Source organism: Schistocerca cancellata, chromosome 3 (assembly GCF_023864275.1).
Source record: "Schistocerca cancellata isolate TAMUIC-IGC-003103 chromosome 3, iqSchCanc2.1, whole genome shotgun sequence".
NCBI lineage: Eukaryota > Metazoa > Arthropoda > Insecta > Orthoptera > Acrididae > Schistocerca > Schistocerca cancellata.
This window is the reverse complement of record NC_064628.1, coordinates 243,420,228-243,448,053: the sequence shown is the minus strand read 5'-3', so window position 1 is coordinate 243,448,053 and position 27,826 is coordinate 243,420,228. Positions and strand designations below refer to the sequence as shown.

The following is a 27,826-nucleotide window of genomic DNA, read 5'->3' as shown; positions in this document are numbered from 1 at the left end:
CGGTGTCGCATTATTCTGCTGGAATTGCCCAAGTCCGTCGGAATGCACAATGGACACGAATGGATGCAGGTGATCAGACAGGATGCTTACGTACGTGACACTTGTCAGAGTCGTATCTAGACGAATCAGGGGTCCCATATCACTCCACCTGCACACTCGGCACACCATTAGAGAGCATCGACCAGCTCGAACAGTCCCCTGCTGGCATGCAGGGTCCATGGATTCACGAGATTGCCTCCATACCCGTACACGTCCAACCGCTGGATACAATTTGAAACGAGACTCGTTAAACCACGCAATATGTTTCCAGTCATCAACAGTTCAATGTAGGTGCTGATGGGCCCAGGCGAGGCGTAAAGCTTTGTGTCGTGCAGTCATCAAGGACACATGAGTAGCCCTTCGGCTCCGAAAGCCCATATCGATGGTGTTTCGTTGAATGGTTCGCACACTGACACTTGTTGATGCCCCAGCAATGGAATCTACAGCAATTTGCGGAAGGGTTGCACTTCTGTCACGTCGAAAGATTCTGTTCAGTCGTCTTTGGTCCCGTTCTTGCCGGATCTTTCCCCGCCGCAGCGATGTTTTACAGGATTCCTGATATTCACGGTACACTCGTGAAATGGTTGCACGGGAGAATCCCCACTCCATCGCTACCTCGGAGATGCTGTGTCGCATCGCTCGTGCGCCAGTTATAACACCACGTTCAAACTAACTTAAATCTCGATAACGTGCCACTGTAGCAGCAGTAATCGATCCAACAACTGCGCCAGACATTTGTTGTCATATAGACTTTGCCGATCGCAGCGCCGTATTCTGCGTGTTTACACGTCTCTGTATTTGAATGTACTATACCAGTTTCTTTGGCGCTCCAGTGTATTTCACAGCAGCTTGAAAGTTGTGCAAGAAAGCTCATACGGTCCTGAAGTAAGCTAGCTGATCAAAAGTACCCGGACACCCAAATGTAATACGAAATTGACCACTAGATGTCACCAGAGGTGGACCTGGCACTATAAAGGAGACAGGTAGTATTGTGTTGTTAGTAGAGGAACAGGAGGAGTAGAATGGATCGGTCGGGAGAACTCAGTGAGAGAAGTGGACTAGTCATTGAGTGTCAACTAAGCAATAATTTTATCAGGGACATTTGAACCCGCATAATGCTGCCCAAGCTGATGAAGCGATTGTTAAGTGGAAAAGCGACTGAACGACCACAGCTAAACTGAGACTAGGTAGACCTCACTCGCTGACGGACACGGACCGTCGGGCATTGCGGACTGTGGTTGTAAATATGTCGCACGCATTCTGTGGAAAGAGCCACTTGTAAATTTTAAAGTGTTTCCGGCATACCAACTAGCACAATGGCTGTGCGTAGGGAATTAAAAAGGTTGGGGATAATGGTTGAGTACCTCCTCACACGCCATGGTTTTCTGTACTCAGTGCTAAGCGACGCTTGATTCGTAGTGATGTATCACGCTATACACTATAGCAATACGGTGGAAAGCTTCCGATTTGACGAACGCCTGGATATTTATACCTGTCATCATGTGTAGTGCGGAAGTGAGGTACAGAGGAGGAGATGTTACATTAAGGGGGGGAGGGGGCTTGTTTTTCGTGGTCTGGGGTTAGTACCCTTATTGCGTTAACAAAACGCTAAACGCATAAACATAAGAACACACATTACAGCATTATATACTGTTTACAGTAGTGGAACAGTTTGAAGATGTTGTTTGTGTGAGCATGACAATGGGCATTGTCATAAAGCAGCATTTGTGAGGCAAAATTTTGTGAGCAAAAACATTCCTGAAATGCACCGGCTCGCTCGGAATCATGACTTGAAGCTAATGGAACTCGTTTCGGATGAGATAGAACGTAGACTTCGCTCGATATACCAACGTCCACCTCATTACATTCTCCGGTTTTGGCTCTTGAACAAGAATGTGTTGCCATTCCTTCACAGGCATTCAGACATGTCACTGAAAGAGCTCCAGTAGACTTCAAGCCGTGATAAAAGTGAAGGGTGGCCACACCCCATATTAATGTCCACTAATAGATGTCCGGATACTTTTGATCAGATAGTGTATTTCATTGGTTTAGATGTACATACTGTTCAGCATCACCTTCTAAATACTTTCAGATAAATTAAAAACATGTATAGCTCTTACGAGAACATTTCGCTTTGCTTTTACCACTTGCTTTATTATGCGAGACACTAATTCAGCTCCTGTATTTAAGTGATTTTCCATCGAATCTCATCTATAAAAATCTAACGAAACAAGGTGCAACGACCTGGATGTTCAATGAAATTTAATAATCTGGTACGGTATATACGGTATGTGGGGGAATCTCAGATGATGTATTATCCTGTTGTTGTTGTTGTGGTCTTCAGTCTTGACACTGGTGTGATGCAGCTCACCATGCTACTCTATCCTGTGAAAGCTTCTTCATCTCCCAGTACTTATTGCAACCTACATCCTTCTGAAGCTGCTTAGTGTATTCATCTTGTAAGTAGGCTGTTTAGGTTTTCTTAGCGCTTTGTATGAAAATCACTGGCTGTGCTGTGTGCAGTCTGTGGCTGGTTGGCATTGTTGTAATACTCGCCATTGTAGCGTTCGGCAGATGGATGTTAACAGCGCGTAGCGTTGCGCAGTTGGGAGGTGAGCCGCCAGCAGTGGTGGATTTGAGGAGAGAGATGGAGTTTTGAAATTTGTAATACTGGATATCATGAACTGCTATATACATTATGACTTTTGAACACTATTGAGGTAAATAGATTGTTTGTTCTCTATTAAAATCATTCATTTGCTAAATATGCCTATCAGTAGTTAGTGCCTTCAGTAGTTCGAATCTTTTATTTAGCTGGCAGTAGTGGCGATCGCTGTATTGCAGTAGTTCGAGTAACGAAGATTTTTGTGAGGTAAGTGATTTGTGAAAGGTATAGGTTAATGTGAGTCAGGGCCATTCTTTTGTAGGGATTTCGGAAATTCAGATTGCGTTGCGCTAAAAAATATTGTGTGTCAGTTTAAGCAGTCATGTATAATTGTTCTAAGGGGACGTTTCATATGTCGACCCTTAGCCCAGGATACCTCACTGGAATCTTCTGATTTTTCTCTTGCAGTTTGTGTAATTAGTGTAACTATTGTTTATTGCTACCGTGTAATTATAGAGAGAATTTCCTTTGTAGTTGTAGTTTTTCATTGTTGTACAGTAAAACAGTTGTGGCATGCATGTAGATCTGCACCAAGTATTTCGCAGCTGCGCTTGCAATTAACGAGGTATTATTTTCAGTGCTATGTTAATGTGTTCTCTTATTTTTGCTCTTCAAATTGTGCTTTTCTGTTTTATCGTGTGAAATATTGTGACAATAATGGCGTGTGAAAAACGTAATACTAGGCTCCAAAGTAAACTGAGAAATGACAGTGAAGACGAAAGCAGTGTGTTAGCGCCACCGTGTAATGAAATAACTAATGTTCAACATAGTAATTTGGTAATTGTGCATAGGGAAATGGAGCGGGCGGCAAACAATGGCGTAGGCAGTGAAACAATTAGTGAACAGGGAAGCATTATCGATCGATCGCTCGGCAACCGCTCGCCTCAGGAATCCGAAATGACAGGACACAATTTTGCAAATACTGTAGATTCAGGTTTTGCGTCCTCACCGTTTTCTCAAATACGTTAAGACACATTTTCAGCTTGTCAAAAAGTGAATGTTGCCGGTGCAAATGCACTGCCGAAAAGCGTAGAGGAACAGATTCCAGACATTAATGCATTGTTATTACAGCTAATGCAACAAATGGAACAAAATCAGAGACAAACACAGCAAAAGCTTCAAAAGTTAGACACAATGGAACAGAATCTTCAAAAGCACACAATGGAACAGAATCTTCAAAAGTTAGACGCAGTGGAACAAAATCTTCAGAAGTTAGACACCACACTTGAACAAACACGTGAATATTTAACTACTGAGTTACATAAAATCGAATCGAAATGTCAAAAAGTTTGTAATGACGTAAAAACACAAATTTGTGAGCATTTCCAACCTATTTTTTCGCGTCATGAAAATGCATTACAGAATCAAGAAGCAGCCATAAAAGAACTGCAAACTACTGTTCATGAAAATCATGAGACCTTGCAACCTAAAATTGACTCAGTTGCATCTACCGATTCGGTTATGCAACTTGCAAAAACTCAGGAAAACTTAAGGGACACAGTAGATACGATTTCAACACAAATGGACGCTCTGAAACTTGGTTCAGAAAAACACACAGAGGAAGTAATTTCACTAACGGATAAAGTAGCCGAACTATCAGATCAGTTCACTAACTTATCTACAAAGGTAGATGATGATCTGAATGACACAAGACCTGTAGCCATCACTGACACAGAAGAGTATGAACAAATTAAGAAATTCAAACAAAATCAGAATGAAATTAATACGCAACACAAAAGAGAAATCCGGGAAGTACAAGATCAGTTGGCACAAGAAATACAAAAATTACATATTTCAGAGGACACTCGCGCTCCAACACGGGAAGAGGGACTTACAAATACGGAAAAACCACAAAATAATAACACAGGACACTTCGGAAATTATGAAAGAAATTGGCAAGGCACACCGGATTTTGAGATGGAACCGCCGAAACGACGTAACAATGACCGACATGTGGCTCGCCGACATGATGATTTTGACTATAAGCTGTTTATTACTACACGTAAATTCAAAACATTTAAGAATTCTGGCAACGACATTCATCCACAAGCATGGCTCCATCAATTCTCTCATTGTTTTCCTCCCAACTGGTCGTTAGAGCACAGATCAGAATTTATGTGTGGCTGCTTAGAGAATGAACCAGCTGAAAGAATGCGATCGGTCATTCACGATTGTCACAGTGAAGGAGAATTTTCCCATGCGTTCCTCTCAGCATATTGGTCTCAAGCTACACAAGACCGAGTAAAACATAGCATCATGATGATGAAACACTTTGAACAATCTGAATTTTCCAGTCTTGTCACATATTTTGAAGACATGTTGCACAAGAATCAGTACCTGTCAAACCCATACAGCCCCTCAGAACTCATCCGCATTTGCTTAATCACATTACCTGAACATTTACGACATATTATTTTGGCAGGACGTTGCAAAGACGACATTGAAGCTTTTCAGGGACTCTTACAAGAATTAGAAATTGACACTGACAATTGCGGAACGCGAAAACAGGAACACAACAATTACAGGTCACATCCGTCGCAATTCCGCGATGAAAGAAATAATAACTGGACACGACAAGGCTATTCTCACAACACAAATCGTGACCAAATCAGACACCACCCGTATGACAACCGTTGGCAGAGTAGTAATAATTACAGGGAAAGATCACCTCTCCGCGGTAATGACTATCACAGAGCCAATCAGAGAAACAGACAATACGGGAACCAAAACAATTATTATTACGGGAGACAGGATAACTTTAGATGCAACGGTCCAGCGCACAGTTACGATTCAGGGAGAAATTCTCCACCACTTAACTGACAAGAAAGAAACTACAGGAACTACCGACATGACGACAGACGATATGATCGTAACAACACATCTGAATTGCATCAGAACTGGCGGGATTTAAACAGGGCAGGGCCCTCTCAACAAGGCGAATTTGTAGAAGTTAGGTCTCCAAACCCCAATAACGACGCGCGCCAACAAAGAGACAATAGGCAATGACTCATACCGCTGGCAGCCACAAAACGTACGTATGAAGCTGACGACGCAGCGGCCGTGGCTAGTAATTACGTAAAAATGGAAGACATTAGGGACATCTTACTCCAGGAGCATGACGTAAAACATAACAACATTGCATATCCTTTGATTCACATTACAATAAATGACGTAAAATTTACGGCAGTACTTGACTCCGGCAGTCCCATTTCAGTAATTAGTGAAACAGCCTTTAGCAAATGCAACAAATCGAACGATTGCCCCACACTTCCATTACGTAAGATTAAATTACAAGGTGCAATCTTTGGAAAAAGTGTAGATGTACGCCAACAAACCAACTTAGAATTCTTTTGTCAAAGCCACAGCTTCTCTATGAACTTTGTTATTGTTCCATTATTGTCGAAGGAAATTATACTGGGAGTAGACTTTTTGAATGAATACAAAGCAATCTTAAGCTTTCATGATGCTGAAATAAGTTTAGAAAAAGAAGGTAAGTCAGTAGCTTTGAAATTTGTAGATTGGCTCTCAAACCATGACGAAGAAATTAATCGGCTTTACCTCCTGTTAGACAACAGTTCGGAATTTTCGACGGAACTTGACACTAACAATCACTCTGCAAGTACTGACAGGCATGATATCGACGGCGCATTTGATACTAATGAGTTAATTCAGAATAAAATTCAAACAATCGAGAATTGTAATGACACTGATAGGGAGGACCTTTTTGAGATTTTACAAGCACATTCCACAGTTTTTACTCACAAAACAGGAACAATCAAGGGATTTCAATACCAATTTCGTGTTCGTGAGCATACTAAATTTTGTGTTAGACCATACGTAATTCCGGCGCATTATAGGGACCGTGTTAGAACGGAAGTACAATCTATGCTTGACGAGGGCATTATTGAGCCTGCATTAAGCTCATACAACAATCATGTTGTTGAGAAGAAAAATGGATCGATCAGGCTTGTCTTAGATTCGAGACAAATCAATACTATCATCATTCCTGAAACAGACAGGCCGCAAACGTTGGAAGAACTTCTTCAAAATTTTAATGGTGTAAAAGTGTTGTCTTCCATTGATCTCAGATCCAGCTTTTATCAGATCGAACTTCATCCAGAATGTAGAAAATACACAGCTTTCCTTTGTTTCGGCGTTTGTTATCAGTTTTGGAAACTTCCTTTTGGTTTGAACATTTCTTCGGCAGCATTCATTCGCGGGCTAAATTCCATATTACCTGAGTTCTTAAAACGTCACATCACCTTATATGTGGACGATATTCTAATAGCAGAAGCTTCATGGGAACAACATAATCGCATCCTCAACAGTTTGTTACGTATTTTTGCTGAATCTGGAATTACAGTTAACTTGGAAAAGTCTGAATTCGGTAGGTCAAAGGTGAGGTTTTTGGGACATATTATTTCTTCTGAAGGCATTCAGCCGGATCCTGTAAAGTTAGAAGCAATCAGAGATATTCCAGTTCCATCCACAAAAAGACAAGTCCGCAGTTTTCTAGGTCTCGTAAATTTTTACCGTCGTTTTTTGAATATGCAAATTCTAGTTACACCAAAACTTTGTTCTCTCACTGGAAAAAATACTATTTGGAACTGGGACGAACAAGCACAGTTGGAATTTAATTCTTTGAAAGAATCGATACTTAACGCGCCAATACTAGCTCATCCAGATCTGTCACAAGATTTTTGCCTTAGCACGGATTCTTCTAAAGTTGGTCTTGGTGCCCATTTATTTTAAGAGGCCACAGAAAATGACACTACTGTTCAGAAAACCATTGCTTTTGCTAGCCGAGTGCTAACAAAATCTGAAAAAAAATTATTCCGTTACTGAATTAGAAGCTTTAGCTATCATTTGGGCATTTAACAAATTCCATTTCTTTCTTTCTGGTAAGCACGTAAAAGTATACAGTGATCATCGTGCATTACAATTTCTTATGTCTTCAAAATTAAATCATGACAGGTTAAAACGTTGGGCATTGTTTCTGCAAGAATTCCACTTCACAATAGTCTACATTCCCGGCAAGGAGAACATTGTTGCGGACGCGCTGTCACGCTCACCGGCTGGGCTTGAGAAAAGTAACACAGAAGGCAACCTCGAGAAAAATTTCAGTATTCTTTACATTCAGAAAGTCGCCTTTGAAAACTTCATCACCACATCTTTAAAGGACATTGCTCATGAACAAGATAAAGATCCGATTTGGAAAGACATCAAAAGTAAATGGCATGAAAAGCCGCACACTCAGACTCGGCATTATTACCTGGTTAGAAACAACATACTGTTCAAACGCTGCGCTGTTGATGACAAGCTATGGGTACTTTGCATACATGACGATTTTGTTAATAAGCTCATTTGGTACATTCATTTCAGCTACGCACATTTTGGTCCACGAAAATGTTATCATATTCTTCGGACGACTTGTTATTTTAACAATATCGAAAAGAGAATTCGAAGAGTCTTGTCTATTTGTAAACTTTGTCAAAAGGCGAAACCATCTACTATCTCACATCGTGCTCCGTTGTTTCCTATTATTCCTTCTAAATTAAAAGAATTTGCTGCTGTTGATCTCTTGGGACCCCTTGACAGAACATCGAATGGAGTTTCGTATGTTCTAGTCGCTGTTGAACTTACTTCAAAATTTGTTTCTTTCACTCCGTTACGTAAAGCCACTGGACGGTCTGTATCCAACGCCTTTATTAAAAATTTCTTACGTGAAGTTGGACACGTTAGTAAAGTCATTTCAGATAACGGACCAAAATTCAGATCTGCTGTTTGGTCACGCATGCTTCGGAATCATAAAATCAAACCTGTTTTTATTTCATTGTACTCACCACATTGTAACCCGTCTGAAAGGATTATGAACGAAATCAATAAGCTTTGCAGACTTTATTGTCACAGAAAGCATCAGCATTGGGACAGATATTTACACTTATTTCAAAATGTGCTGAATGAAATGCCTCATGATTCCACTGCTTTACCACCTACTCTTGTACTGAAGAATGAAGAACCACTGAACAGAATCAGAGAGCTTGTACCTTTCCCCGAATACACGTAAACTTCGACACAAGGACATAATTGATTTGGCTATTACAAATATAAAATCTGCAGCAAACAAAATGACAAATCTACATGGTAAAGCAAATGCAAAGAAATTATACATTGGTCAGAAAGTTCTCATTAAAGTTCATTCATTATCACATAAGAAGAAACACTTGAGTCACAAATTCTTTCTAGTTTACAATGGACCTTACAGAATCCGACGTATACCACATGATAATTGCGTTGAAGTTGAAACTCTGCGTACTAGGAAGAGTAAAGGTTTACACCACATTTCACATGTAAAACCGTTTATTGAAAGATAATCTGCTTTTTAACTTTGTCTTTGCCATAAAACTTTTCATTTCACATTTTTAGTATGCATTGTCAGACCTAGAAACTGTTACCATGCAACAATGTTTGAAGTTAAATATCCAGTCAAGAACCAAGAGAACTTATTTAAACAGAAATTACGAATGCATTATTATTGTGAACAGACGACACAGTGTTATTGTGTGTGTGCATTCTTGTTTGTTAGTTGCACGAATATGTAACGACTATAAGGCTCACATACGTAGAACATTTACCAGTACTGCTAATGAGATTTTAATGCAACATTTTGGTTTACTTGAAAATACATTCTGGATTTAAAGTACTTTCTGTGAGATACCAGATGACACAGTGGTTAGTTTATGTGACACCTACACGATTATATCACGACGCTACTAATGTGTGACACAATTTACATTGTTGCTTTTGCTGTGTATCTGTTTTTCTGAATTCTTCTGGAAAGTAAAACATGTTTTAGTAGTAAACTACAATCTGACAGCCTTTTTCGTAGCACAACAATACGTTACAGCACAGTACTTTCTTCATCATGGCAATAAGCGTAATAACTAAGATATCTATACGCAAAGCATTTGACTTTTGTTTATCATGAGGTAAGTACATTGGCTTCTGCAGAACTTAGCTTTCAGAGGAAAATAACTACGACACTTCCACAGAGATTATCTTACAACAAGACGCACAGTTTAGCGCTACAGTACACGTATTTGAGTGATTAATTTTGTACTTACAACATTTATTTTTAAAGATATTTCAAGTACAATGATACAAAGGTTTTCCGTGATACATTTCATTCCATTGCTGTAATCTGTAACACCTGAGGGTATAATTACATTAATCCTCAGGGGGGTACACGCTTACTATGTGTACCATGTGTTTGGCAAGCACAAGGAGCCCTAGCTAATATGGTATTTGCTTATACAACTTTACACATCGGTACCATATTTCTTTAACACATAATTACACAGCTATCTGATCATTTAACTGAGAGAGACAAACTTTTTTACTACGGCAGTGACAGATGTTTACGCAATTACACTGTTGGATAACTTCACACTTATGAAATTGTATTTGTCTGTACTGTGTGAACTCTTCATACTTTTTCGGAACCATTGTGATACTATGAGAGCTTTGAATGATGTATTTGGTATGGGATCATGATTTTTAAAGTACGTTTGAGTTAGATGACACTTTTGACATGAGCAGAGAAGTTTTTTAGGTTTTGAAATTATTGGAGGAATCTACGACGATTTTGAGAGTTGACTGAGGTGTTATGATGTTATTATTACGATGACTATGCGTATTATGCTGTTGCGGTATGTTTATGATTAATAAGCTGATGCTATATTAGTTATTTGATTATGCTACGTATCTTTTATGATGAAATATTAAAGAAGTGTCGACGAATAAGGTAAGGAATAATGAATAGTGGTTAGGGACTCTGGTTTGTGAAAAAGGTTGTTGGAAACCAAGAATCGTACTTTAAGAGTTATGAAATGTATGTAAATGCGTGAATGTATTACAATGCCGACGAAAATTTTTTGGACACTGTTATATCAATAGGATTTTGTTTCTACAGATTTGCAACACCAATTCTTGGCCTGTGAAATATTTTTGTATGAGACTGTCACTGTAGCGGAAACTGTTGTCGTAAATATTTCGGCAAGAAAGTTAAGTGACCTTAACGTAATCTGTCTTGGGCACGACGCATCATGTGGGCAGCTGCGCGACAGTCGCCTGGAAAAAAGCCATTAGTGTGTGCCTTTCAGAGGCTCAGGTGGACAAAAAAAGGAGGCCATTATCCTCGCTATTGACATTTCTTTGTAGAAAGCATCCTAAATACGACACACTCAAACTTGAAAACATATGATATTCTGTGGAGCTCTTAATTTATGATATTTACTGAAATGCCTAATGAAATGATGAGAAACATTTTACATTTATTGTCTTTCTAGTTGAGAGATTCTTTTGCCTTTGGAGACGACATTTGCCCAGTGAATGACGTTTCATGCATTGCTCTATATAGGCTATATATATTTGCTCATTTGTTTAATATCTAGTTTCAAGCTGCACTGCAGCAATGGTTAAAATAAAATTTTATAGATGTACAAATATAAATATTTTATCCCTAGAGACCCAGTAAAGACTAACTTTATGATGTACTTCAAAAAAACGAAGGAGCACAAAAAGACATTTCCCTTCACAGGAATTGCATACAGAATTTTCTTTCAAGTACTTGGTAATTTCTTTTGTAGAATAAATTGTGATGCATCACTCTAGTATTAAGATGTGACATAGGTATTACACATCTCCATTTTTACTGTAATATTTTTTCTGCTTGAGCTATGTCATGTTTAGATATAAGTTATTACATTTGCTGATGCTGTTTGCCAGGCATAGTGCTACTGAGTTTCACTTTGTATTACTCTGTTAAGCCAGTTTTACTACTGATTTATTTTTCTTGTTGCTGCACATTGGCTCATATTAGTTGTAATGTTGCATTTTCTCTGTTAATTTAGATTTACTGCTGCTGCCAATTTGCATTTTTTTTTCATTGCTGTTTGTATTAATTGTTTTATGCTGCTGCATTGCCTTGTCCCTTAGTTTAGCATATGAGCTCAGTAGATTTAAGTTAGCTTAAGAGCGGGTAGACTATATAAGGAACTGGGAAAGATTGCATTGAGAAGTTATATGAAAAAGATTTGGGCCAAAATGAGTATTGTACACTGAGAAATAATTAGTTCGAAAGAAATATGAATAGAATACAGAAAGTAGGTATAGATAGGACTTTTTGGGAATAATGATGAATGAAGGGAGATCTCCTAGAAACAAAGAAAGTTTTGTTTGCAAAATACTGCAGTAAAACAAACCCTATCCTTTCCTTTTGTATTATTCCGCTATATGTTTGTGTACCCTTGTGTATTTATGTTTTTCCTGTATTTATATATTTATCTGATAAGACTTACGTTGTTGAATTTTTTAATGCTCAGCTACATGAACTATGATGAGGAATACTGTTATCCTCAAATATAATTTGCATTAATAATATGTTATTTACTTTGTAAAGATGTTAGACATTATTAATTCTGTTCTGTTTTAATGCTCATGTGTGAAGTTGCTGTTTCAATAATTATTCTGATCTTTTATGTATTTACTTATGTCATAATTCCTGTAACACTGATGTATATGTCTATTTCTATTCTTTTGTAAAGCCTGTATTACTACAAATGTTATCTGTATTGTTATGTTTTTAATGATGTATTTTGTACCTTTGTAATTGTATTCTATTGTTATAAAATTGTAATTGATACCAGTTCGTCATATTATTAACTTGTAAGTTCCATTTCACTGCACACGTTTCTGTTGGTCATAGTATATGGACAATATGTGAGAAGTAGGGACTGTTAGTGTTTACATGTGTGTTAATAATTGATCAAGGGACTGGATAACAGCATTGCTGGTTCTAAGGACAACTCCAAAAACTTTGTGAGTGCACAAGTGGTGGTTATGGACTTGCTATATTACACTCCTGGAAATTGAAATAAGAACACCGTGAATTCATTGTCCCAGGAAGGGGAAACTTTATTGACACATTCCTGGGGTCAGATACATCACATGATCACACTGACAGAACCACAGGCACATAGACACAGGCAACAGAGCATGCTCAATGTCGGCACTAGTACAGTGTATATCCACCTTTCGCAGCAATGCAGGCTGCTATTCTCCCATGGAGACGATCGTAGAGATGCTGGATGTAGTCCTGTGGAACGGCTTGCCATGCCATTTCCACCTGGCGCCTCAGTTGGACCAGCGTTCGTGCTGGACGTGCAGACCGCGTGAGACGACGCTTCATCCAGTCCCAAACATGCTCAATGGGGGACAGATCCGGAGATCTTGCTGGCCAGGGTAGTTGACTTACACCTTCTAGAGCACGTTGGGTGGCACGGGATACATGCGGACGTGCACTGTCCTGTTGGAACAGCAAGTTCCCTTGCCGGTCTAGGAATGGTAGAACGATGGGTTCGATGACGGTTTGGATGTACCGTGCACTATTCAGTGTCCCCTCGACGATCACCAGTGGTGTACGGCCAGTGTAGGAGATCGCTCCCCACACCATGATGCCGGGTGTTGGCCCTGTGTGCCTCGGTCGTATGCAGTCCTGATTGTGGCGCTCACCTGCACGGCGCCGAACACGCATACGACCATCATTGGCACCAAGGCAGAATCGACTCTCATCGCTGAAGACGACACGTCTCCATTCGTCCCTCCATTCACGCCTGTCGCGACACCACTGGAGGCGGGCTGCACGATGTTGGGGCGTGAGCGGAAGACGGCCTAACGGTGTGCGGGACCGTAGCCCAGCTTCATGGAGACGGTTGCGAAAGGTCCTCGCCGATACCCCAGGAGCAACAGTGTCCCTAATTTGCTGGGAAGTGGCGGTGCGGTCCCCTACGGCACTGCGTAGGATCCTATGGTCTTGGCGTGCATCCGTGCGTCGCTGCGGTCTGGTCCTAGGTCGACGGGCACGTGCACCTTCCGCCGACCACTGGCGACAACATCGATGTACTGTGGAGACCTCACGCCCCACGTGTTGAGCAATTCGGCGGTACGTCCACCCGGCCTCCCGCATGCCCACTATACGCCCTCGCTCAAAGTCCGTCAACTGCACATACGGTTCACGTCCACGCTGTCGCGGCATGCTACCAGTGTTAAAGACTGCGATGGAGCTCCGTATGCCACGGCAAAGTGGCTGACACTGACGGCGGCGGTGCACAAATGCTGCGCAGCTAGCGCCATTCGACGGCCAACACCGCGGTTCCTGGTGTGTCCGCTGTGCCGTGCGTGTGATCATTGCTTGTACAGCCCTCTCGCAGTGTCCGGAGCAAGTATGGTGGGTCTGACACACCGGTGTCAATGTGTTCTTTTTTCCATTTCCAGGAGTGTATATCAGTGCAAGTGCAAAAACCCTACGCGCAGCCGTTCAGCATGTAAATGCTGATTTATTTGACTTATAAAAGTGGGCACAGAACATAGGTTTGAAATTTAACCCATCTAAAACACATGCAGTCTTGGTCGCTCACAAAAGACCGACCATCCTTAATCCTAAATGGCAAGAAATAACGTTTCTTATTCTGCAAAGAACTTGGTGCTAATTCTGGACCATCACTGAGACTGGGCAGAGCACACAACTGAAGTCTGTGAGAATGTGTCAGCGGCACTTCAGGACCACAGCACTAGCAGTTTGCTTCCCAGCAGGCGAATATGCAAGCAGTGCTGGTACAACTCTACCCACGCTAAACAGGTCGACATTGCTCTGAACGAGACCTGCAGGCTCGTCACTGGATGTCTGAAACCGACGCCAACAGACAAGCTCTACCATCTTGCTGGGATTGCACCTCCTGCAGTGCGAAGAGAAGCGGCAGCCTATAGCGAAAGAGCGAGGGCTGAGATGGCAGAGAGCCACGTCCTCCACAAAACTCAGCCAGCCACCAAACGCTTGAAATCTAGACGCAGTTTTCTCAGAGCAACCGAAGATTTTAGCGACCAACCTGGATCTAGGGTGGAGAGATGGAAGCGGTCGGGAGAAGGGCACTGGATGGAACCAAAGGAAGAATTCGCACCAGGTTACGATGAGGACTGGATGGTCTGGAGATCACTAAACAGGCTACGCACCAACACTGCACGGTCAAGAGATAACCTTCTGAAGTGGGGATATTCCACTACATTTAATCTCTGCGACTGTGGAGAGGTGTAGACGACCCAGCACATGTATAACTGCCCTGAATGTCCTTCACACTGCACTTTAGAGGATCTGATGCTGGCAACCCCAAATGCTGTCGACGTAGCCCGCCTATGGGCCAAATGCCTATAACATTTTGTTTCTGTGCACACATATTTGTGTATATATATATATATATATATATATATATATATATATATATATATATACACTCCTGGAAATTGAAATAAGAACACCGTGAATTCATTGTCCCAGGAAGGGGAAACTTTATTGACACATTCCTGGGGTCAGATACATCACATGATCACACTGACAGAACCACAGGCACATAGACACAGGCAACAGAGCATGCACAATGTCGGCACTAGTACAGTGTATATCCACCTTTCGCAGCAATGCAGGCTGCTATTCTCCCATGGAGACGATCGTAGAGATGCTGGATGTAGTCCTGTGGAACGGCTTGCCATGCCATTTCCACCTGGCGCCTCAGTTGGACCAGCGTTCGTGCTGGACGTGCAGACCGCGTGAGACGACGCTTCATCCAGTCCCAAACATGCTCAATGGGGGACAGATCCGGAGATCTTGCTGGCCAGGGTAGTTGACTTACACCTTCTAGAGCACGTTGGGTGGCACGGGATACATGCGGACGTGCATTGTCCTGTTGGAACAGCAAGTTCCCTTGCCGGTCTAGGAATGGTAGAACGATGGGTTCGATGACGGTTTGGATGTACCGTGCACTATTCAGTGTCCCCTCGACGATCACCAGTGGTGTACGGCCAGTGTAGGAGATCGCTCCCCACACCATGATGCCGGGTGTTGGCCCTGTGTGCCTCGGTCGTATGCAGTCCTGATTGTGGCGCTCACCTGCACGGCGCCAAACACGCATACGACCATCATTGGCACCAAGGCAGAAGCGACTCCCATCGCTGAAGACGACACGTCTCCATTCGTCCCTCCATTCACGCCTGTCGCGACACCACTGGAGGCGGGCTGCACGATGTTGGGGCGTGAGCGGATGCGGGCTAACGGTGTGCGGGACCGTAGCCCAGCTTCATGGAGACGGTTGCGAAAGGTCCTCGCCGATACCCCAGGAGCAACAGTGTCCCTAATTTGCTGGGAAGTGGCGGTGCGGTCCCCTACGGCACTGCGTAGGATCCTACGGTCTTGGTGTGCATCCGTGCGTCGCTGCGGTCCGGTCCCAGGTCGACGGGCACGTGCACCTTCCGCCGACCACTGGCGACAACATCGATGTACTGTGGAGACCTCACGCCCCACGTGTTGAGCAATTCGGCGGTACGTCCACCCGGCCTCCCGCATGCCCACTATACGCCCTCGCTCAAAGTCCGTCAACTGCACATACGGTTCACGTCCACGCTGTCGCGGCATGCTACCAGTGTTAAAGACTGCGATGGAGCTCCGTATGCCACGGCAAAGTGGCTGACACTGACGGCGGCGGTGCACAAATGCTGCGCAGCTAGCGCCATTCGACGGCCAACACCGCGGTTCCTGGTGTGTCCGCTGTGCCGTGCGTGTGATCATTGCTTGTACAGCCCTCTCGCAGTGTCCGGAGCAAGTATGGTGGGTCTGACACACCGGTGTCAATGTGTTCTTTTTTCCATTTCCAGGAGTGTATATCAGTGCAAGTGCAAAAACCCTACGCGCAGCCGTTCAGCATGTAAATGCTGATTTATTTGACTTATAAAAGTGGGCACAGAACATAGGTTTGAAATTTAACCCATCTAAAACACATGCAGTCTTGGTCGCTCACAAAAGACCGACCATCCTTAATCCTAAATGGCAAGAAATAACGTTTCTTATTCTGCAAAGAACTTGGTGCTAATTCTGGACCATCACTGAGACTGGGCAGAGCACACAACTGAAGTCTGTGAGAATGTGTCAGCGGCACTTCAGGACCACAGCACTAGCAGTTTGCTTCCCAGCAGGCGAATATGCAAGCAGTGCTGGTACAACTCTACCCACGCTAAACAGGTCGACATTGCTCTGAACGAGACCTGCAGGCTCGTCACTGGATGTCTGAAACCGACGCCAACAGACAAGCTCTACCATCTTGCTGGGATTGCACCTCCTGCAGTGCGAAGAGAAGCGGCAGCCTATAGCGAAAGAGCGAGGGCTGAGATGGCAGAGAGCCACGTCCTCCACAAAACTCAGCCAGCCACCAAACGCTTGAAATCTAGACGCAGTTTTCTCAGAGCAACCGAAGATTTTAGCGACCAACCTGGATCTAGGGTGGAGAGATGGAAGCGGTCGGGAGAAGGGCACTGGATGGAACCAAAGGAAGAATTCGCACCAGGTTACGATGAGGACTGGATGGTCTGGAGATCACTAAACAGGCTACGCACCAACACTGCACGGTCAAGAGATAACCTTCTGAAGTGGGGATATTCCACTACATTTAATCTCTGCGACTGTGGAGAGGTGTAGACGACCCAGCACATGTATAACTGCCCTGAATGTCCTTCACACTGCACTTTAGAGGATCTGATGCTGGCAACCCCAAATGCTGTCGACGTAGCCCGCCTATGGGCCAAATGCCTATAACATTTTGTTTCTGTGCACACATATTTGTGTATATATATATATATATATATATATATATATATATATATATATATATACACTCCTGGAAATTGAAATAAGAACACCGTGAATTCATTGTCCCAGGAAGGGGAAACTTTATTGACACATTCCTGGGGTCAGATACATCACATGATCACACTGACAGAACCACAGGCACATAGACACAGGCAACAGAGCATGCACAATGTCGGCACTAGTACAGTGTATATCCACCTTTCGCAGCAATGCAGGCTGCTATTCTCCCATGGAGACGATCGTAGAGATGCTGGATGTAGTCCTGTGGAACGGCTTGCCATGCCATTTCCACCTGGCGCCTCAGTTGGACCAGCGTTCGTGCTGGACGTGCAGACCGCGTGAGACGACGCTTCATCCAGTCCCAAACATGCTCAATGGGGGACAGATCCGGAGATCTTGCTGGCCAGGGTAGTTGACTTACACCTTCTAGAGCACGTTGGGTGGCACGGGATACATGCGGACGTGCATTGTCCTGTTGGAACAGCAAGTTCCCTTGCCGGTCTAGGAATGGTAGAACGATGGGTTCGATGACGGTTTGGATGTACCGTGCACTATTCAGTGTCCCCTCGACGATCACCAGTGGTGTACGGCCAGTGTAGGAGATCGCTCCCCACACCATGATGCCGGGTGTTGGCCCTGTGTGCCTCGGTCGTATGCAGTCCTGATTGTGGCGCTCACCTGCACGGCGCCAAACACGCATACGACCATCATTGGCACCAAGGCAGAAGCGACTCCCATCGCTGAAGACGACACGTCTCCATTCGTCCCTCCATTCACGCCTGTCGCGACACCACTGGAGGCGGGCTGCACGATGTTGGGGCGTGAGCGGATGCGGGCTAACGGTGTGCGGGACCGTAGCCCAGCTTCATGGAGACGGTTGCGAAAGGTCCTCGCCGATACCCCAGGAGCAACAGTGTCCCTAATTTGCTGGGAAGTGGCGGTGCGGTCCCCTACGGCACTGCGTAGGATCCTACGGTCTTGGTGTGCATCCGTGCGTCGCTGCGGTCCGGTCCCAGGTCGACGGGCACGTGCACCTTCCGCCGACCACTGGCGACAACATCGATGTACTGTGGAGACCTCACGCCCCACGTGTTGAGCAATTCGGCGGTACGTCCACCCGGCCTCCCGCATGCCCACTATACGCCCTCGCTCAAAGTCCGTCAACTGCACATACGGTTCACGTCCACGCTGTCGCGGCATGCTACCAGTGTTAAAGACTGCGATGGAGCTCCGTATGCCATGGCAAAGTGGCTGACACTGACGGCGGCGGTGCACAAATGCTGCGCAGCTAGCGCCATTCGACGGCCAACACCGCGGTTCCTGGTGTGTCCGCTGTGCCGTGCGTGTGATCATTGCTTGTACAGCCCTCTCGCAGTGTCCGGAGCAAGTATGGTGGGTCTGACACACCGGTGTCAATGTGTTCTTTTTTCCATTTCCAGGAGTGTATATATATATATATATATATATATATATATATATATATATATATATATATGCCTGTAATTAATTTTTTTCTGTGTGCTATTCACTTTTTTATATTCCTGTATCCATGGTGCTTCTGACACGAATAAAAAAAAAGCGGCACTTCATTCAGAACAGAAATATAAAAATAGTGTTTCCTTTCCAGCTTAAAAAGAAACTCATGGAGTCATTAATACTCCCCATACTTGATTATGATAGTGATATGCTCCAACGACTTACGTACGCCAGCTCACGCCGGCTGGAACTGGCGATGCATGCTTATGTGTGATACATTTGTGACGAACACTGTTTCGACATATCACTCCTGCTTACGAACAATTATCATGGTTAGGACCGATCAGCTAGAGACTACGATTCCGTACGTTTGCTCTATCGTCTTCTCAATTGTTGCACTTCCTTTATTTATCTTCAGCTCTTACACCACTGTCTGAACACCAGTGCAGAAATACTCGTCATGAACTAAATAAAATCCTCTCTGTACCATTACACAACACTGCCCTGTTCTCTAAATTGTTTTCTCCATCGGGAACCCGATTTTGGAACACTTTTCTTCAAAATAAACGAGAAATTAAATCCCCTCCTAACTTCAAAAATCAGCTAATGGTCCACCTTCTATTACAATAATCACCTCTCCTATATTCCTGTTTACAGCTAACTGTCTCTAATTCCTCCTCCTCCACAGTTATTCTGTCTCCATTGCCCTCAGCGTTCTTTATTTAAAATCCGCACATTTCTAACAGCCACTTTCACAGTCATTTCGGTCTCCTCTTCTTTCTTTATCCCTTCCTCTTCTGATAATATTGAACATGACATCAAATGTGCTAAATTCATCTATATCATTCTTTATGCCCTTTACTGTTACTATTAATATTATTATTATTTTTAGTGTCAATTATTATTATTATTGTTATTATTATTACTATGTTGAATGTTTTGTAATATCTTTGGTATGTGTTTTTCCTTGTCAGATGTGAGACAGGGCTTTAAGGCTCTAATATGTTCACGCTAAGTAAGAAATAAATAAATAAATAATACATAAAAATGCTTTCTCAGTGAACAATATAAATTGGTGATTAGCAATAGTACCCATTTACAACACTCGAATCATCAACAATGTAAGCATCTGGTGACGGTGAATAGATTAAAAGTATTCGCTCAAGAAGAGGTACTTATAGCTATTACATGTAAGTTGAAGGAGCGTATACTTCTAGGTAGACTACAATCATATGGAAAGAGACAGAGGTAATTAATAAGAAATTACGGTGACCAAGCCCCCTCTGTATCGAATTGGACCAATAGTTAGGAAACGAGAGTTCTGAAATAGTCCTGACGTCAATAAGAGGGACAAGCGTAGTAGAACAATTTTCTCTCTCGCCTCTTACAAGATTCAAGGTGAAGAATGTCGTTATCCATGTCTGAAAGTCCTGAAGATCTTGACAAGATCCCCCCTGTCTGTCCCCCATCCTCTCAACAAATTCAATAGTTTTCATAACCGTCATTGTGTCCTGAAGATCATGAGTTCGAATCACAAGGGAGGCGGCGGGACAACATTCGTAATATTTCATTATTGTCAACTGAATTTTTTTTCCCTTTGTTAAGATGATATGGAGTGTCCTCAAATCAGACTGAAGGTTCTGAGTTCTACGACCACAAAGGGGAGTCTTATTTTATTTTTATTTCTTCTCACAAACCTAATATATGTACAGTAAACAAGCTATGTTGTGTATATTTGTGGGTTTTTATACTGATAGTTAATAATAGCAATATCACACCCACAAATACAAAGTTGATATTTGTCGAAACATACAGTACCGTTCCAACGTTTGTGTTACCATTTTATTTTACTGCCTGCATAAAGCAAATATCCACTCCTCTGTTTGTTAACAATATTGTGTTATATGAAAGTTCATACGTTTTCGCCTCCGTCCAACGGCGGAGTGAGACGTGTGCTCCTTCTTCTAGCACTCATTGGTGTAGCCTTGAACAGCATGCGAGCCTCGACCTACCAATCAAAACAATTTAAATCACACATCTGTTCACTAGGAAGCCGTAGCGGCAATAGGCGGGTGACCTGAAACCAAGCAACGCACTGCATCATGCATCACGCTGTTGGAATAACAATCGTCGGCGAACAGTCAGAATTTGCCAATAGATGTCTCTGATAAACTGTGTATGCACGTTGGAGACATTACTTTTGAATACATTGTTTGTTTCGGTAAAATGTTTCAGAATTGTAATATGTGTTGCGGGAAAGAAATTTTTCCCGGGATATTACATAGTAATCAGATGTACTCGCTTGATATACCGATATGTGGTACCTTAAGACGTACACACATCAGTGTGGTGAATGTTTTTTCTGTGTATCGAACAGTCTTCCCTCAAACATGTCGCAAACATTACGAAATGACGTCTGCACAGTCGTAATTGTACGAATAATTAGAAGACTGCAAGTGCCATCACTGAATTTCCCAGAAACTTCGCTCAGTGGCAGTGGGGTCAAAATAAGCGAACACGTGTCTCGGCTTACCGAAGATACTCCATCGTATCAGCAAAAACAGCGATCAGAGTTTTCGAGATATTTTCAGGTACTTTACGTTCGTTTTACAGCGCAATAATATCAGTTGGAATGGTGGCACAGTGGGTAGCCTCACGGGTTCTTAATTTTGCGCCCCGTGTTCGAACCTGATTATTACTTTTACCTTTATTATTCATTTATATATCCATATCTGTAGAGAATTACTACACGAATATTTTGCAGTGTATACTGATGTAAAGTTGTCCTTATTCATCTCTAATTATGTCAGATAAATGAATTTAAGAAAAATTAAAAAAATATCTGAAGTTGTTTTCGATGAAATTCCTGTAGTATACCTTGATTAATAATCAACTACAACCGCCAGTATTCGGAAAAGTGATCCGTTATGCATGATTTGCGGCGAAATTATTGCCAATGCGCGAAATCTTCGCCAGTGTTAACGACGTTACTCTCCCGAGTGAGTTTCATACGAAGAAATGTCACTGTGGCAAACCTTCCTTAGTGTGAAACTCGTGATGATCGGAATATCTACGTTTCGAATGTTTCTACGATCGGTATTATCCAAGGGAATATACTAGTTCTTCCCTAAGAATATACATACTAATAAAATATAAGAATTAATATGAAAATTGATGTAAGAATGAAATACCAGAATATGAGAATTTAAAAAGATTGTAACCTCCCAACAAACAACACAATAATAAAAATGTGTCACATTTTTTATTAAATCCAGTTTTAATTTTACAATTAACAGAATGCACCTGTATACCCTACTTTAATAAGAAAAAATCATGTAGTAATCTTCTAAGGATATGGGTAGATAAACGAAAACAATAAAAATGAAATAAAATCAACAAAAAATAATCATGTTTCGAACACAGGGCGCAAAATTGGAAAAGCTGCTACGCTCCCAAATGAGCCACCGTTGCAGGTGATGCAATCTCGCAATAAGAGGCTCATACAGTACCTCGACGATTCCTCGAAAATTTTGAAAGTCGTTTTTTCAGAAACGGTCGAGTATCTTAGGATAAGCCGAGACATGAGTTCGCTTATTTTGACTCCTCTTCATCTGCGTGAAGTTCCTGGAAAATCGGGTGATGGCACTTGCCGTGTTCTCCTCGTAAGTGGACATATGTCAGTGTAGACTACCTGTTTTGCGTTCACACTTCAACACTTAACCTGCTGCCCAGCGGAAAATAAGCATTAAAGGCTTGATATTGCCACATACACTTGAAGGTACTAACGAACCCTCTAACCAACATAGAACTTGTAATAGCTATGATTATTAGTCTGCAAACGATGTAAACATTGATGTGATGTTGTTCAGTACACTGCACTTATACAAACTAAACCCCATATTAGCAAATTCATTCTACCACGGCACCACAGTCCAAAATAATTTACAACTGCAATACAGAACGTGGATGACAAGAATATGACCGGTAAAGGAAGTGAGTGAATGCCGTTCTTCTTTCAAAACTAACCTGACAGAATTATAAGGAGATCTGAAAACTGTAGAACCCTTCCGGAAAGCAACCCAAATTAATGTTTGAGCACAGGAGTTAGATCGCGAAATTGTGCTCATCATACTGATGTTAAAAATATTGGTTCAAATGGCTCTGAGCACTTTGGGACTTAACATCTACGGTCATCAGTCCCCTAGAACTTAGAACTACTTAAACCTAACTAACCTAAGGACCGCACACAACACCCAGCCATCACGAGGCAGAGAAAATCCCTGACCCCGCCGGGAATCGAACCCGGGAACCCGGGCGTGGGAAGCGAGAACGCTACCGCACGACCACGAGATGCGGGTGTTAAAAATATTCTTTAAAGAGACGAGGTTCGTGTAATCGTTCACTATCGTCTTCTGGATTGAAGTCACTACCCGTTGTTTGGAGAGAACCACAGAGCAGTCTTTTTTAAGAAATGAAATGCACTGCCTGACAAAAAAAGTCTAGTACCCAGAAGATATGATCGCATGTCAAGATAACCTTGTACACGTATACGCCCTTGTCGGGTATATAAATGATTACAATTGTTCGTATTTAGTGTTATAGGCCGTGTAGGGTATGAAAGCGATGTGAACAGCCTCAGATGTTGTGTGGTCAAAGCACACACAGATGCAGCATAGTCGTGTGCGACAGTGTTATCACCACCTGACAAAGTTTGAAATGAGGTTCACTGTGGGTCTCCATTTGGCCGTAGGGTAGTATCATACAATATCAAGATTTGCAGGGCATTCAGATGTGAAAGTGACCCCATGTTAGGCTGCCTGGGGAAGCGATAGCAGGTAAACACGTCGTCAAGTACCCAGTCGACCACGTCTGACGACCACAAGGGACAGTCGAATTATTGTGCACCAAGCAAATCGTAATCTCTTCGCATCTTCACCATTTTACTTCTGTTCAGCAGGCATGTAGCTAGAGTTCACAGATAGTTATGAAACAATTTGTGAATTACTGTCGCACATGAAGATGACGGTTGAGTTACTAAAACTGCCAATGAGAACTGAATACTTCCATTGCGTGATGTTCTGCAGCTACATATTTTGTCCAGCAATATAAAAACTATAATACAATAAAATATTTGCATTATTCAGGAATATGCAGCTGCCTTACCGATTCCTTTTGGGCAACCGGTACTATGTCTGTATCAGGAACGGTATTCACACAGGCGACAGCCACGTAATCGATATTAGTTCCCTCTCAAAGCTTTGGGCGATTGTTAGCAAACAGAATCATACTGTAAAAAAATACAAGTGGGGATTGGAGGGTTGGCCAGGAGTTAATCGGTATTTATGGATCAAGATACACTTCATTTCTGCGATACTTATCAAAGGGTCTCCAATCTTTCGTTGTGTAATTAACGGAGTAAAGTTTTGGAATAAACTTACATTCCATTCATAATACTTTATCTTTCGTAAACTGTTCAGAAACGTTGCTTTATAAAATGTGATTCACCATCGGAAACGACAAAAGTAACAGAAGGTATCAAAATGGGAAGCATTGAAGTAACAACTTTCCGGCATGTAGAAAGTATGAAAGATTAAGTACTATAAACGGGATAAACTTACAGAGACATCCAAAACTTTTATGACTGAACCGCTAAATGCACAAAGAAAGACTGAAGACACTCTGATAAGTATGACAGAAATACGGTATATCCTGCTCCAGAAACACCGCTTTACTCATGACAAATCTTCACTTGTATCTATACAGTAGGATTTCGTTTGCTAACAGTCACCCGAACCTCTGAGAGGGAACTAATATCGATTACGTGGCTGTCCCCTGTCTAGATATCGTTCCTGATACAGACGTAGCGCGGATTAGGGGGTCTACATGAAACGAATAGGTAGAGGCAGTTGATTCACCATATATATATTGAACCGACAATAATTTAATTATATCTGGGTTCCGCTTGAAAATGAGCCGTGATCGAAACCTCTAGCAATAAATAACAATATAAAAAAGAAGCTCTGGTTGACTATCATTACAACGAATTTCAATTAATGTGAATGTTTATAAAATTATAAACAGCCGACCAGTTGCAATGGATAAAGAATTCTTTACCTAGTTTTCAACAAATTTAAATTTGTCTTCTTCAGAAGGTGGCAATTTTACATTAGTAAGGACTAATGTACCATCGCCGTTTTTACAAATGTCTGCATAGATCCATTTGTCGAAATTAAAATATAGTCCTAGAAATAGGGTTTGTCACGTAAATATAAATTAGTACATGGATCTTGCAGAGCTCACAACCCCCCCGCCCCCCCCCCCCCCTCGCGGAAATGTCTTACACCAGACGAATGTAATCCTAAATGTTTGCGTGGTAGAGTAATTATGGTGTACGGGCAGTGTTTGCGCAGCAATCGTCGACATAGTGTAACTGAGACGGAATAAGGGGAACAAGCCCGAGGCAGATGGAAAACCGCCTTAAATACCATTCACAGACTGGCCGGCACACCGGACCTCGACAGTAATGCGCCGGGCGGATTCGTGCCAGGAACCGGCACGCCTTCCCGCTCAGGAAGCAGTGCGTTAGAAAATGGTTCAAATGGCTCTGAGCACTATGGGACTAAACTTCTGAGGTCATCAGTCCCCTAGAACGTAGAACTACTTAAATCTAACTAACCTAAGGACATCACACACATCCATACCCGAGGCAGGATTCGAACCTGCGACCGTAGCGGTCGCGCGGTTCCAGGCTGTAGCGCCTAACCGCTCGGCCACCCCGGCCGCCAGTACGTTAGACCGCACGGCTAGCCACGCGGGCACTGGTCCCTTACTTAGCTTGCATTTATCGCTATCTCTCACCCAGCGAACTAGAAAAAACGCAGCTTACTCCTGTGTATAAGAAGGGCAAAAGAACGGACCCACAAAATTACAGACCAACAGGAGTGGCCGTGTGGTTCTAGGCGCTGCAGTCTGGAACCGAGCGACCGCTACGGTCGTAGGTTCGAATCCTGCCTCGGGCATGGATGTGTGTGATGTCCTTAGGTTAGTTAGGTTTAATTACACTCCTGGAAATGGAAAAAAGAACACATTGACACCGGTGTGTCAGACCCACCATACTTGCTCCGGACACTGCGAGAGGGCTGTACAAGCAATGATCACACGCACGGCACAGCGGACACACCAGGAACCGCGGTGTTGGCCGTCGAATGGCGCTAGCTGCGCAGCATTTGTGCACCGCCGCCGTCAGTGTCAGCCAGTTTGCCGTGGCATACGGAGCTCCATCGCAGTCTTTAACACTGGTAGCATGCCGCGACAGCGTGGACGTGAACCGTATGTGCAGTTGACGGACTTTGAGCGAGGGCGTATAGTGGGCATGCGGGAGGCCGGTTGGACGTACCGCCGAATGGCTCAACACGTGGGGCGTGAGGTATCCACAGTACATCGATGTTGTCGCCAGTGGTCGGCGGAAGGTCCACGTGCCCGTCGACCTGGGACCGGACCGCAGCGACGCACGGATGCACGCCAAGACCGTAGGATCCTACGCAGTGCCGTAGGGGACCGCACCGCCACTTCCCAGCAAATTAGGGACACTGTTGCTCCTGGGGTATCGGCGAGGACCATTCGCAACCGTCTCCATGAAGCTGGGCTACGGTCCCGCACACCGTTAGGCCGTCTTCCGCTCACGCCTCAACATCGTGCAGCCCGCCTCCAGTGGTGTCGCGACAGGCGTGAATGGAGGGACGAATGGAGACGTGTCGTCTTCAGCGATGAGAGTCGCTTCTGCCTTGGTGCCAATGATGGTCGTATGCATGTTTGGCGCCGTGCAGGTGAGCGCCACAATCAGGACTGCATACGACCGAGGCACACAGGGCCAACACCCGGCATCATGGTGTGGGGAGTGATCTCCTACACTGGCCGTACACCACTGGTGATCGTCGAGGGGACACTGAATAGTGCACGGTACATCCAAACCGTCATCGAACCCATCGTTCTACCATTCCTAGACCGGCAAGGGAACTTGCTGTTCCAACAGGACAATGCACGTCCGCATGTATCCCGTGCCACCCAACGTGCTCTAGAAGGTGTAAGTCAACTACCCTGGCCAGCAAGATCTCCGGATCTGTCCCCCATTGAGCATGTTTGGGACTGGATGAAGCGTCGTCTCACGCGGTCTGCACGTCCAGCACGAACGCTGGTCCAACTGAGGCGCCAGGTGGAAATGGCATGGCAAGCCGTTCCACAGGACTACATTCAGCATCTCTACAATCGTCTCCATGGGAGAATAGCAGCCTGCATTGCTGCGAAAGGTGGATATACACTGTACTAGTGCCGGCATTGTGCATGCTCTGTTGCCTGTGTCTATGTGCCTGTGGTTCTGTCAGTGTGATCATGTGATGTATCTGACCCCAGGAATGTGTCAATAAAGTTTCCCCTTCCTGGGACAATGAATTCACGGTGTTCTTATTTCAATTTCCAGGAGTGTAGTTCTAAGTTCTAGGCGACTGATGACCTCAGAAGTTAGGTCTCATAGTGCTCAGAGCCATTTGAACCATTTGAACAGACCAACATCCCTAACATCGATCTGCTGCAGAATCCTTGAACATATTCTCAGTTCGAATATCATAATTTTTCTTGAGACCGAGAAGCTTATCTCCACGAATTAACATGTTTTTAGATAGCATCGTTCGTGCGAAACTCAGTTGCCTTTTTCTCACATGATACACTGCGAATTATGAATGAAGGGCAACATGTAGATTTCGTGATTCTAGATCTCCGGAGAGCGTTTTAAACGATGTACCCTCAGGCTCTTAAAGAAGGTAAGAGCATATGGAATAGCTGTACAATATGTCAGTGGCTCGAAGACTTCTTAAGTTATAGAACCCAATATGTTTTCCTCG

General features: G+C 43.3%; 1 protein-coding gene across 2 annotated transcripts in view; it reads right to left on the bottom strand.

The window, feature by feature from the left end:
• The window catches only part of LOC126174877 (ATP-dependent translocase ABCB1-like), a 263,560-nt gene that overhangs the window by 220,485 nt on the left and 15,249 nt on the right, over positions 1–27,826 (bottom strand). The gene's annotated exons all lie outside the window — the stretch shown is intronic.